Source organism: Gadus macrocephalus, chromosome 5, assembly GCF_031168955.1.
Source record: "Gadus macrocephalus chromosome 5, ASM3116895v1".
Taxonomy (NCBI): Eukaryota; Metazoa; Chordata; class Actinopteri; order Gadiformes; family Gadidae; genus Gadus; species Gadus macrocephalus.
The window spans coordinates 15,017,509-15,031,235 of NC_082386.1; the positions used below are offsets into that span (position 1 = coordinate 15,017,509).

At 44.1% G+C, this 13,727-nt stretch overlaps 1 protein-coding gene across 2 annotated transcripts in view; it reads left to right on the forward strand.

The window, feature by feature from the left end:
- The first annotated feature begins 5,709 nt into the window (after positions 1-5,709).
- Positions 5,710-13,727, forward strand: part of stxbp6 (syntaxin binding protein 6 (amisyn)) — a 51,027-nt gene continuing 43,009 nt past the window's right edge. The window contains exon 1 of one of the 2 annotated variants that reach the window (XM_060052703.1): positions 5,710-6,012. The gene's annotated coding sequence lies outside the window, so the exon portion shown is untranslated. The remainder of the gene's footprint in view (positions 6,013-13,727) is intronic. The other variant, XM_060052702.1, reaches the window with a different exon arrangement.

Below are 13,727 nucleotides of genomic sequence, written 5' to 3' on the forward strand. Positions count from 1 at the left end.
GACTTTCCAATATGGCTGAAATGTATACTGTTGAAATGTGTACTATAATGTATAATGTATATCATTCCCTTACGGATATTCTGGTTTTGTTTTCAAGCATGGGTTGTGATGAAAATGCTTTTGAAATAAAATGTCCTAAAGGAAATGTCTCTTCCTAGTCGTGGCAGATGAATTCAAACCTCTGATGTGTTCAGATAAATTAGCCCAGCTTAGTTTGCCTTTAGTGTGGTTGTTGAACAGGTGAAGGCCTTGTTGAACAAACCTCGCACACTGTGTTGGTCTTTGCCCAAGGGTCAAGAGATGAATTCCGAATGAACAGGAGGGGAGGTTAGAATATGGCTCAGGAAGTCTCTGGGTCCATCCCACACTAGGTATGGGCCTACTTGGTCCTATCAGAGGACTCAAATTGAGATGTGACCATGATGACCATTTTCTTAATTGCTATGCCTGTTAGCATAGTAATTACGAATCCATCAAAGAAACAAAGAAGTAGAATTGTGTGAAGCACACACACAAGCTCTGCTGCACACAGCGCACTCATACTGAAGAGGGTGCCCTATCAAGACCCCTCTTCCATCAGCCTTTGTCCTTGAGAAAATAAACACAATCTACGCCCTTTTTGTGTAAGTATGAGAGCGAAAGAGAGAGAGAGAGAGAGAGAGAGAGAGAGAGAGAGAGAGAGAGAGAGAGAGAGAGAGAGAGAGAGAGAGAGAGAGAGAGAAGAGTTATATTAGTAGCTACTCTTTTTCTCGCTTGAATGCTTCAATTGTTCTAAGCCTCACTTGTAAGTGGCTCATTTGGATAACAAAGTGCCCTCCCAGTGACACACGATAGGCCTAGACACGCTCTGTACACTGAGCGTGGATTAGTATGCATCACTTCCGCACACTTTTGAGTCCTTTTTATTGAAGGGGATCCACTTGTCCCCTGGCTCCTCTCAGCCTCCCACATCATTACACCTAATGGGATAATTCAACCCTACTCGCCCACGGAATCCTGTTCCTCTTAAAAAAATATCCCAGTCGCCCCAGCCAGTTCCGGCCAGCAATTCACAGAGGGCGTCAACGAACTGGATTTACAAGGACGAAGGCTTTTGTTTATGTTTGTTGTGTCAGATGCGCTCTAGCCCCTCTCTGTCCCTGAGGCATTATGGTAAATGGGGTCGATGAGGCAGTTGTTAAGGGTAGCCAGGTATATCATGTGGACCTGTGCTGCTTTGTTGTAGAAGAACAATAAAAACAAGGGAACGATCATGCACAAGGCTACTGTGAGAGGTGTGTTGTTGGGACGCAGGCTGAATGAAGATGAAGAGGGTCTGTTCTTCACGGTCCACAGAGGACACATTAATTTAATAGATGCATTTTCTTTTATCAGATTACTTTTTTTATTTGTCTTTAAAGATTGCCCCAGCTTTATTCATCCCCGGGCTACTATACAAGGGTTTATATTGTGTATTACCCTCTTTGTTCTCTGGTGGTGTCTTCTGTGTCGGGCTGAATGCCGAATCGAAGAAAATGTTCTTATAGGGGACTCTTGTCGGATCAATGAGGAATCAATTGACCCGTTCTGACCCATCTCTTTTCACTGCGCACTCGTTATATCTTACAAAACCTTGTGGATCTTTAGTGACATAAAGATTCTGGGTTTAATACGAACCGTTATCCTTTGTAATTTCTCAAAATAGCTATGTTCAAAAGTCCAGAACAGCGTGTGACTGAACAGCGCATGCCATGCCTTCCCTGCAATAAAGAAGAAAGAGACGATAAAGGGAAGAAAGAGAAATCTAAATTGGGAAGTAAAATTGAACGTTGGTTGGATTGCGAAACCTGCAAGGATGTGAGCTTATTGATCGGCTTAATGAGCATCCGCTGATGGCTATCTGGGAGAGAGACCTTTAATTCCAGAGAGAGAGAGAGAGAGAGAGAGAGAGAGAGAGAGAAACTGTAGACAGGGTAGAGAGTCCCACTCCAAGCTTGGTTGTCAACTAAGATATAGAATGAAGACAAGGGTCCTACAGCTCGATCTAATCTATGAATATCTCCACCCGGCATAGCAGTCACTCAATGTACATTGAGTATAGTTAAGGCCTACTTATTCTTCGTATTTACTTGTTATAGAAAGGTACCATTTTGGCATGCACGTGTAGAAATATTGCAATGCAATGTCTAGTTTAAATGATATAGTAGGTGTTGAATTGTATTAAGTTTAATGAAGCTAAAGAGGTCTTTTTGAAAAGGGTTGTCGTATTTATTTATTTTCCATATCAAATTACTTTCGTGATATTTTGTTGATGACCTGAGCAGGTGAAAGCCAACACATACCCACATACACAAAGAAACACACACACACACACACACACACACACACACACACACACACACACACACACACACACACACACACACACACACACACACACACACAGCCTATCAGTAAACTGAGCAGCAGACTGTGGAGATGGCTTCTGTTTGTTCCGTCTAATGATGCATGGCTTCATTATGAATGCCTGCCATGCAGATACAGTCACTCCAAAATCCAACAAATCAGCACACATCCGGCTATTAACTTTTCCCCAGACTGGAGGGATTCAATCCCTTGTTTCATTTGTTAACAAAATCCTGCTTTCAGGGAGTAAGGCAGCTCCCTGTTAATAGAGGAAGAGGAAGCACTTAATTTTCCTTCTCGAGCTAGAAACTAATTATGCTAGGTGAGAAGAAGTTGTCATTCCATTTATTTTTTTATTTTGTAATGCCTCTATTTATTTTATAGTGCCTTCAAGATTGTTAGAATTGTCAGTGAGATAACACCTTCTATTTTCTTGACCATGCCTAATAGGGGACATTGTATTGATTCTGTGTGGGTATTTACAACAGGAACTGTTTTCTTTCTTAAAATTGGAAGCTCAGCCTACCTTCCACACATATTTCTAGAGTTTGTTCCTCCTCTCGTTCCTTCGGTTTTCGACTGTATTCAACTTCTTCAACTGAAATTAGGTCCAGAGAAGGAGGATTAACCAGGTTATCTGTCCAACAATGGCTAAGCAAACAAGGGACTAAAAGGGGCAAAAAAGCCCAAGGAAGTATTTTTATTTTGACTGAATTGAGAGCGGAGACACTCTTATGCCTTGTCCTGCCAGCTGTGGTGTAGAGAGCACAAGAATAGCACAGGTGCACTGAGATAAAATCTCTCTCTCTCTCTGTCTCCATTTCTCTCTCTATCTCTTGCCATTTAACACATTAACTCAATTCTTTGTAAATAGAGGGAAGAGAGGAATTTCTTAGAATGTATATAAAGATGAATAATTTGCAGTGTCTGATTCAAACCCAATTTAACGGTGCCCGTATGGGAGAGCAGACCAATAAATAAAGCGAACCTAAGACCTCTTAGCATTTAATCATGCTGCACAATTTGGGAGAAATCTGTCCACAAAAGTACTTGATTACTTACAGGAGTATGAGAAAAAACTCAGATCTCTATGAAATGCATTTGCTTTCACATCGCCAACAGAAGCAAAAATGTAATCGTACAAATGGCATGGATAAAGAAATACATTTAGAAAAATACTATGTGTTTTATGACAAATCTCATACATTTTCTAACAGACACCTGCAGATTTATCAGGCTCTGTTAATGAGCGTGAATCACGATTCGAATCCTCAAACTCAACCACTTACCAAGTTTATTTTGACACCTTACCTACTTTTATGGTATGTGTGCTTAAGATAAAGGCATGTGATACACATAAAGACGATGGCGTAAAAGCTGACATATCCAACACATACAGAGATTGGGGAACTGAAAGTGTGTGTGTGTTTGTGGCGTGGGGCAGCATGTATGCATGATTTTATATTATGAGGTAAGCGTTAAAACAATGATTATTTATTTAATTTGCTAATCTTTTAAATGTACCTATGTTACTTGCTTCTCACAACTCTCAACTTATTTGGGTAAAGTTAGTTAAAGCAAGGCTAGGGATATGACAAGATATCTAAGGACACAGTTCCAAACGTCCTTTTCTAGGAGAGAGAGAGAGAGAGAGAGAGAGAGAGAGAGAGAGAGAGAGAGAGAGAGAGAGAGAGAGAGAGAGAGATCTGTAACCACAGATTCTGGCTGCAGTGTCTATTGCCTGAGCTGCATGAGTCACAATGTACCGGTTAGTGTTGAGCAACGGTGGCTTGTGGTGGGGTGAGTTGAGGCAACCGGCTGCAGATACAGTAGGAGTAGAGACTGTTAGTGCCATACAGTCCCTCGGCGTAGCCTGGCTCCTGATGTTCTGCTTTCTACGCAGAGCGAGAAAGCAGAGTGGCCAGAGACCGAGTAGTTTAAATTCCCAGACTGATCGACACACTCCTGATAGTGTGTGTTTGTCTGTGTGTACTTCCTGCCTGTATTTCTTTTGGGTTGCATGCGTGCATTTTTGTCGGTGTGTGTGTGTGTGTGTGTGTGTGTGTGTGTGTGTGTGTGTGTGTGTCTGTGTCTGTGTGTGTCGTGTTCCCTTTCACCCCGGGCTTTTTCCATGATCCCTCGAAACGCGGGGAAAGTGACTCATAACCTCAGAAGTGCATTTAGTAACAAGCTGTGGCTTGAGGAGAAACGTCCATACATGGTCTTCCTGCAGGTTTCAGAGCACACAGAGTCCTGTGTGTGCCTGAGAGTGGACCTCCTGTCACCCTCCCCCAGCAGAACTTAACCACAGACAGACAAACAGGACTCTGGAAATCAAGGTCTGAAGGTGATGCTAAAACCAACCAAAGGTTTGGCTCTTCACTGAATAATTGAAGCCTTACGGTAAATCTGCCTATGGATAAGGTGCAGCATGGGTGTTGCACTGCTAGGCTGATTAGTGTTGCAGAATATTCTCCAGAAGATGACCTGAGCATCCATATCTATTGATATAAGTTTGAGTCATGTTTGGTAACCACCAGCTTTTCAGCTTTTCAAACACATAACAACAAATGAATAACACTTTCATACTATTGGCCCAATAGCATGGGGGTTTATGCTACATGTTGACCAGAAATATTACACAAGTTCTATGGAGTTACACTCAAGCTAAACTGCACAACCAATTAATTGCTCAGAAGATTATCGTCCACATTGAGGACTGGAGTCATTGTCACTTCAACAGAAACACATGGAATCTGATGCACAAACACACACACACACACACACACACACACACACACACACACACACACACACACACACACACACACACACACACACACACACACACACACACACACACACACACACACACACACACACACATTCCTCTGCAACTTTGGGGTTGGCATGGTTATGGGAACACATTCTTTACGGCCACATAGTCCGACCTGAGTGCTTAAACACAATCACCCACGACACATAAAGGACTTTACTACTACTTACTACCTAGTTAGGCCTACAATATAGTTTGCAAGAAATAAAACGATTCATTAAAAGATAATAATGTTCTATATAAATCCTGCTGTTTAATTGGACATTTTGAGGAAGAAAATGTGAGAATGCTTTGACGCTAAAGTAAACCCAGTCACAAAAAAACAAAGGAGTTTAAGTACTTTCAACTATATAGACTTTGGAAAGTGGTTCTGCAGATCTCTGAGCAAGTGGGTGAGTGATAGAGGGAGAGCAAGAGAGAGAGAGAGCAAGAGAGAGCGAGAGAGAGAGCGAGAGGGAGAGCGAGAGCGAGAGAGAGAGAGAGAGAGCAAGCTACGTAGTAAGTGAACGTGATTGGTCCGTCTGTCTGGGAACCTGCTACTGCTTTTCCTCCGAGACAGCGATCGTGGTGCGAGAGCCCCTCAGCAGAAGGATCAAAGTACAACAAACTCCCGCTGGTCAGATACAAACGGCCGTTCAGGAACCGAAACCAGTCGCGATGTTAATTGCGAAGTCACTCTGTTTGAAAAGATAACAGACCGGACAGCAGCTGTTTGAAAAAAGTTGGCTTACTGGCTGCTTGGAGACTGCCAAACGCATAAACCACACGTGGATCAAGTCGCTGAAACGGAGGTGAGTACGACACAGTCGCTCCTTTTATCAAGTGTTTTATTTATCAACTTTAAATTGGAAGCCTACTGTGTTGTTCTGACGCTTGTTGTTTTTCATGAATAACTTTTAAAGTGAGGTGATTACCTGTCTCATTTTTGATACGTAGAATATTGACTACGTCAATAGTTGTTGAAAGAAGTGGCGGGTATTTGTTGCTGCGTTGCGTGTGGGTGTGTTGCGCGGTCACGCGTGTGTGCACTGGCGTTCCCGGATTTGTCCACGGTTAATTTAACAGTGAAAGGTGCAACAGTTGAACTAACTGTATGCGAGCATACTTGTTATTGGTTTGGTTGTTATGGTCCCAGATAGCACACACTGTGTGTGTGTGTGTGTGTGTGTGTGTGTGTGTGTGTGTGTGTGTGTGTGTGTGTGTGTGTGTGTGTGTGTGTGTGTGTGTGTGTGTGTGTGTGTGTGTGTGTGTGTGTGTGTGTGTGTGTGTGTGTGTGCGCGCGCGCGCGCTTGTGGAGTGCAATACAATACGTCACCCATACTGTAGAAGACAATACAACATGGGTAAACACGACGAGGTCTTCCCTCTCCCATACAACGCACTCCAAATAGTTGTACTCTGATCTCTCTGCCTGATGACAAATAGTTGGGCAGGTTCAGCTCTTTATGGTGTAACAAAGCTGCATGGTTTGACCATTTTAGCCCTCTGTACTTTAGCTGTATCTATTAATTACTAAATCCACAGAAGTTGTAACAATCAAATGTATAAATTACAAAAACATTAAAAGCCCATATTTGTTGATCCTTCTAGTCTGTCATTTATGTATTTTTATTCATGTTTCAAAAATGTGGATCCAGGTTTTAATCTGAAATGATTCAATGTGAATGCATGTAGTTTTATATTAAGATGAGGTGGATATGAATACAAGTCTTTATGTAGGGCTGGCATATGTATGATTGATATACGCTACTATGTTTTCTGCCTAAAAAGATTGATACAGGTGACCACTGAAATGGGGGCTAATGTTATTGTCAGTGAACATCTCCCTGTGAAACCTCACTGCATGTCACTGTGTTACATTGCTTGCGTTATGGTTCAATTAAACTAATATGGATGCTTCAACAAATGAGGGAACCCCTGTATTTGGTGCAAATTAACCATCCTCTCCCAGCCCCATGAAAACACACAGATAGAATATTCTACAAGTTCCCTGTATCAGTGCTTTTTCACCATGAAGGGAGTACAGTTTCACCATGAAGGAAAAGCCAACAACCAGTTGGTAACAAGTGCCATTGCAATGGTTGAACAGTGCAGCCAGAAACCCTGTGTGCATCCTCTAGATATTACACACACTTTGTACTGAAACCGACAACGAGGCTTCCTTCTTCTTCTTTGCTTTTGTTGGCTATCTCTGCAAAACAGGGTCTTTTGTCAGCCATGAGAGATGCTTATCTTACCCGTTGCCCTTCCCACTGCTGAGCTCTACATTTTGCACTCCAGCATTCTTGTATATAGAAAAGTAAAATAATAATTCCCTAAAGGCTTTGTCCTGTGGTCATGAGGTGTCAAGGCCATCATGTAAACACAAACATATCACAGATCTGGGTACCCTTTTGTTTCATTGCATTACAGTGTGTCTTTTATAAACTGCTTTATGTAATATAATACTCACTTTATCGGCCATCTCCTGGTCAATTACGACACTCCCTTCCAAACAAACCACTGGAGAACAACAAACCATTGAAATTTCCCTGAACCCAAAAATGTCCTCCTTATTCCAACTTTGTTATCTTAATAGTCACCCCTCTGTATGGGGTGACTATATACCAAAATAGACCACAGATACATAAATACTATACTAATAAACCACATATGCAATAAAAAACAATAATACTTTACTTTCTATTAAATTAATAAAACCAAAAATAAATCGAAACCTATATACTAAAAGGATTTGGACGGTTTAAGACCCCAGGTTAGTGTCGAAATGTTCAATGTCCAGAAGTAAGTGAGCCATGTATTTTGTCCAACTCGCCTCCTCTCGCGATGAAACTGAGCAGTTGGTTATTGACATCAATTAAATTTCAAACGAGTGTTTAGCATTCATAACTTTTGACCTTGATTTGTCCAACACAAGTAAGCCCATATGAACTGCCCTGGCTTGGTTGTTTTTTGCCAACAGTGCCCGCAAACTTACAAATTGATTCGGTTTGGATTCAGAGTTGACACGCCACTGGGCATGCTAACTGACCAAGAGACTAAAATTACTGGATAGAATTCGGATCGAAGATAGTGGCTGCGTAATAGGCAGTTCACAAAACTTAGATACAGCAATGGGACCTGATAAACCCTTGTTCAGGATATTAATGATGCCAATAGATCGCCATCTGCCCAATTTCGGAATCCCCCTATAACGCAAAATGGGGTGGGTTAGCCAAAAATCATAGTCCATTTACATCTGGACACAGACAATGTCCACAGTCGACCTGGGGTCTTGACGAACTGGACTAGTCTAGCTATACCTAGACTAGGCCTTATTGCTATAGAAGTAAACCGTTAGCTCTCTGGTCTTTGTCAATATCCTAGGGTATTCAGTTGGTAATTTATTTTGTGATTTAGCTACCATGCTAGCGATATCTATTGACGGCTGTTTGATAACCTTATTACCATTCAGGAATTTTTATTGTTCTAAGAACCCGGGCAGTTAAAGATTGACATAATGTATGGGCTTGACGCACACTATTAGTGGCTGGTCCATGGCTCGCTATTGCAGTATATATCCCAGGAAATAAATGAGACCGGCTAGTGTTTATCCTCCGGGGTAAGGGGTCATTCGCTAGATTGCATCTGTGCAATAGACCAGTTCCTTTTAATCATAGCGTTGTCTGAATAGTAAGTCTACTGACGGTTTGATGTTCTGTGTCAAATGGCTTTGATTATTGTCTTGAGCAAAAGAAGAACACATGTGATCTGTATAAAAGTAGTGATCTGTATAAAACATTAATGGTTAAAATTGTTCCCAAATAAAATGCCTTAATGGTGTATTCAGAAAAATATGTGAAATACTATGCACGTTTTGGCCTCGGAATAATTTATGTTATTGTGTATTGTGTGTTGCTATGAAATGGTGTGGCCAGTTTAATGGCTGCCCAAGACATTGATCAGCGAACAGCAGGCACAAATGCAGACCGAGCGGACAGTCCGGCCTCCATCATTTTAGGAACATTAACAGCCACCATCTGTGTTTGTGTTGATGTGGGATCACCACTCGCTCCCGAGTGCTATTTTAGCTCTGCAGAAACAGTCTGTTGTTTGTCTAAAATTGTGATGCGTGAAGCTGTGTGCTCTAGCTGGTTTGATGTCATCAGTTACTCCTTAATGTTGGTAACAGAAGTTAACCAGGATTACGCAAGTGGACGTAGTTGAGGTGAAACTTTCTGTTTTGTTTTGAAATGTCCCCTAGTTCGCCCGCAAAGGGAGATTGAAAAGAGGACCTGTTCACAAATGATATTAACATTCCTCTTGGGTGATCCGAGCACAAGTGGACAGCTCTCAGTACAGGTGTGAATGCAAGTGGGGGAGACACATTGAGGACGCTTTGAGATCAGATCGGTCAGACAACAAAGAGAGAGGCCATAGGGCCTTATTCTTATAGCAGTGTCTACGTGTACACAAATGTGTCGGGGACCACATAGAAGAACCGCTCTCACATCTGACGTCCTCCTAGTGAGCTGAAGTATGTACTCATTGACCCCCTGCCCGGCATAATCATCAATAATCTGTGATTATTATAATCTTTTTGTTTTGTTTCAACAGTTTCAGTTTCACTGCTGGTTAAACTGTTTCAATTGGGCCGCTCGGTTGGCACCATAAATGTTCGGAATGTTTTCAAACAAAATCTGTTGTTAAAGTGAACGTACGTTAGGAAAACAGCAGGTTGAAGATCTGAACCAGGGGGTGTTTTGCACAACACAAAATCGTTTCTGCATGTTTAAGACTAAAGGTGGAGATTTCTCAGTTGGGCGGCCTTGGACGCTTGACCAACCCCAAGGGTGTCAGCGAATAGGATATTGGTCAGATGCCACGTGGAAACATGTTTAAAGGCACCCAGTGCAACTTTCGAGGCTTAAAAATAAACATTCAATTTCTAGTCTTTTTTACACATAGTAAGTTTCAATAACTCCATACCATTACATACCGACATTCAAGCAGCAAATATGAGACGTCGTTGTGTGGTGAGAACTGATAGAAAATCGATAACAACAACAATGCCGCCATTTTCTTTATTTTTTGTAACCTACAATAAATAAAGCAGGCTTCCAGTCAATGGAAAAATGGCTTCTCCCCACCGGCGATTGTTGTTGTTTACGATTTTCTATCAGTTCTCACCACACAACGACGTCTCATCTTTGCTCCTTGAATGTCGATATGTAATGGTATGGAGTTATTGAAACTTACTACGTGTAAAAAAGACTAGAAATTGGATGTTTATTTTTCATTGAATGTTTACATAAAGTTGCACTGGGTGCCTTTTAAGGAATCAGTTTCTATTCAAGATGTAAATTTATGCAGCAAAAAGTACAGATGGAAACTTTGTAGTGAAACAGAAACATTTAGCCTACTTCAAATGAGGGGGGTGTGTGGTCTTCTGTCTGCCTCATTGTTGGTAATTAAGGTCTTAGCCACCATTCTTCTGTATCCTTAAAGTGATAATAGGAGGTAAAATCAGAGTGCCTCTGCCGTGCACTTACTATCCAAATAATAACAGCTTTGTGCCCATGGCCTTGCACACAAAAGCACAAACAATCACATAAGTATCCATAGTGAGGTTTGGGATAAGCTATAGTTCCCTGGTTGGGTGCTCTCTAATTCATGTGGATGAGGCACTTGAATGTTGGTTTCACATGGAGCAAACACGGTCGCTCACTCACTCACTCACTCACTCACTCACTCACTCACGCACGCACGCACGCACGCACGCACGCACGCACGCACGCACGCACGCACGCACGCACGCACGCACGCACGCACGCACGCACGCACGCACGCACGCACGCACGCACGCACGCACGCACGCACGCACGCACGCACGCACGCACGCACGCACGCACGCACGCACGCACGCACGCACGCACGCACGCACGCACGCACGCACGCACGCACGCACGCACGCACGCACGCACGCACGCACGCACGCACGCACGCACGCACGCACGCACGCACGCACGCACGCACGCACGCACGCACGCACGCACGCACGCACGCACGCACGCACGCACGCACGCACGCACGCACGCACGCACGCACGCACGCACGCACGCACGCACGCACGCACGCACGCACGCACGCACGCACGCACGCACGCACGCACGCACGCACGCACGCACGCACGCACGCACGCACGCACGCACGCACGCACGCACGCACGCACGCACGCACGCACGCACGCACGCACGCACGCACGCACGCACGCACGCACGCACGCACGCACGCACGCACGCACGCACGCACGCACGCACGCACGCACGCACGCACGCACGCACGCACGCACGCACGCACGCACGCACGCACGCACGCACGCACGCACGCACGCACGCACGCACGCACGCACGCACGCAGAAGTTACTAGAGTCAAGGCGACTGCAAACAATGTGAGGAAGAGCGAGCTGAGCCTCTTTAGGCCTTCGTTGGACAAGGCTCTGTGCAAAAACACTCCCAACTGTGCCAGCAATGTAATTATCAAAGCGACAGACTAATTTATACCAGTAGTTCCTCCTGAAATGCCTCTTATAAAGCTCCTTCAGCCACCAATTTGGTTCTTCCCTGCACTTTGGAAAGAGATTAAGGGATATAAAATAGGCCGCTTGGACCTCCAGTTTCCCCTGGGTCCTTCTGCTTGTGACTATTGTGGCTAACGGACTCCACGCCGAGTCCCTGGATATCCCTTCCAGCCTTCAGGCCCTGGCTCCTGCCAGGGGTCTCTAAGCATCTGTGGCCCCACGAGGAGAGCCTGGATTGGCTGAGCTTGTTGCCGCGGCGCCGGCAGAAGTAGCGGCGCCAGACGACTCGGAAGTTTTCCCCTCTTCGAAGATGTCTCCGGGGGCACCGTGAACAACGGAAACAGATTCCATATTAACGCCCTGGGCAGGAGCGTAGCCCGGGAGCACTAGCTCCTGTTCCCCTCTCAGTCAGCTGGGGCGGAGGAGGCACATGTCTGATAAGGTGCTAGTGGAGGTAGTTTTGCAGGCAAATAGAATGAAACCAGTGATATATTGGTGTAGCTCTACCCCTCGCTTCCCCCTAACACAGCTCCATCTGTTCCCTCCTCTCTCCAGCCATGCTCGGTGAGCATTGCATCAGTCAACCCAGAAGCCAGGCAGCACGGTGGCTTGCCGGATTCTATTCACTGCCTGGCGGCTCCTTTTTAGCCTCCTTCTCCTACAGCTCCTCGTTCGCCTCCCACTCATTCTTTCCATCATTTCTCCCTTCAATCCACAACACCCCCTGCTTCCACGATCACCCACGATGCTTTGCTTGGCCACCTCAGGGGGATTTGGGCTACCCTCTGCCTGGTGACAGATCAGTGGGGGCCTCGCTCTCGCTCTCGCTCTCGCTCTCTCTCTCTCTCTTCCCCCCCCCCCCCCCCCCTCTTGAGTGCACATTGGATGATGGAGACAAGGAGGGGGAATGGGTGGTGGGGTGGGCTCCCTGAACGGATTAGTGATGACAGAGAGAGCCTCAGCTGGTTTACACTGTGAAGTCTCCCCTCCCCTGCTGGTACTCCTGCTGACGATGGAATAGCACAGTCATAGAATGACCATATGTATGCAATGCGGACATGATTACCACTGTCCCTGTGCGGACATGGTAATCATGTGAGCCACATTCAGCACTTAATGCTCCTTGACACCGTTTTGAACCGTATTCAAGCCATATATGAGCAAAAGACAAATTTGTCATCTTTTTTATATGGCGTGAGTAGCTTAAATCACTTTCCTAAATACAGCCGTTATTTTCATTTGTTTTACACATGGTTGTTTGGCAACTTTTTGTGGAAACACATTTTGCAGTGCAAGCGTCTTTAAATGTGTGGTCTTTTCTTTATGCGTGCCCAAACAGTATTTGTAGTTGGTCAACTCGGCTGTAGATTGCTTTGGAGCAACAGTAATTTGCAGTTGGAGAACAGAATATTGCTCAATAGGGAGTCATTGTTTTTTGTGATGTAGGTTTGATTTGCTTATAGGTCAATGCTCCAAGATATTTGGAAATAAAAGGGGTCAGCCATACATAACTGTTAGAAATAAAATATTCTCCACTACTCCACACAACACAGTTAGCCTTTTAACTAATTAGTATTTTTTTTACCTAATATTGACCATAAAAATTCCTTCACAATCGCTCCTCAATCCCAAGAGTCCAGTTGTGTTTTGCCAGATATTTTAGTTTTTTATAATTGTCAAGGATTTTTGCCAAGTCTGCTTTAAGAAACTCTCTCAGACTAGCAGGCTCGCTCTACTGAACTCTATTTATATTTGTTATGAGAAATGTTTAAAGCAGGGGAATCCAAAGTACATTTTAATTTTGACAGAATTCGACTTGGGTTACAACCTGGAAGAATAACTCATTGTACGTTATTCATGGAAATATGTGGTTCTCTTTCCCTGAACACCATGTTGATGATATTATCATTAGTACTATTCAGCTACTATGTTGTCAGAGTACGTCA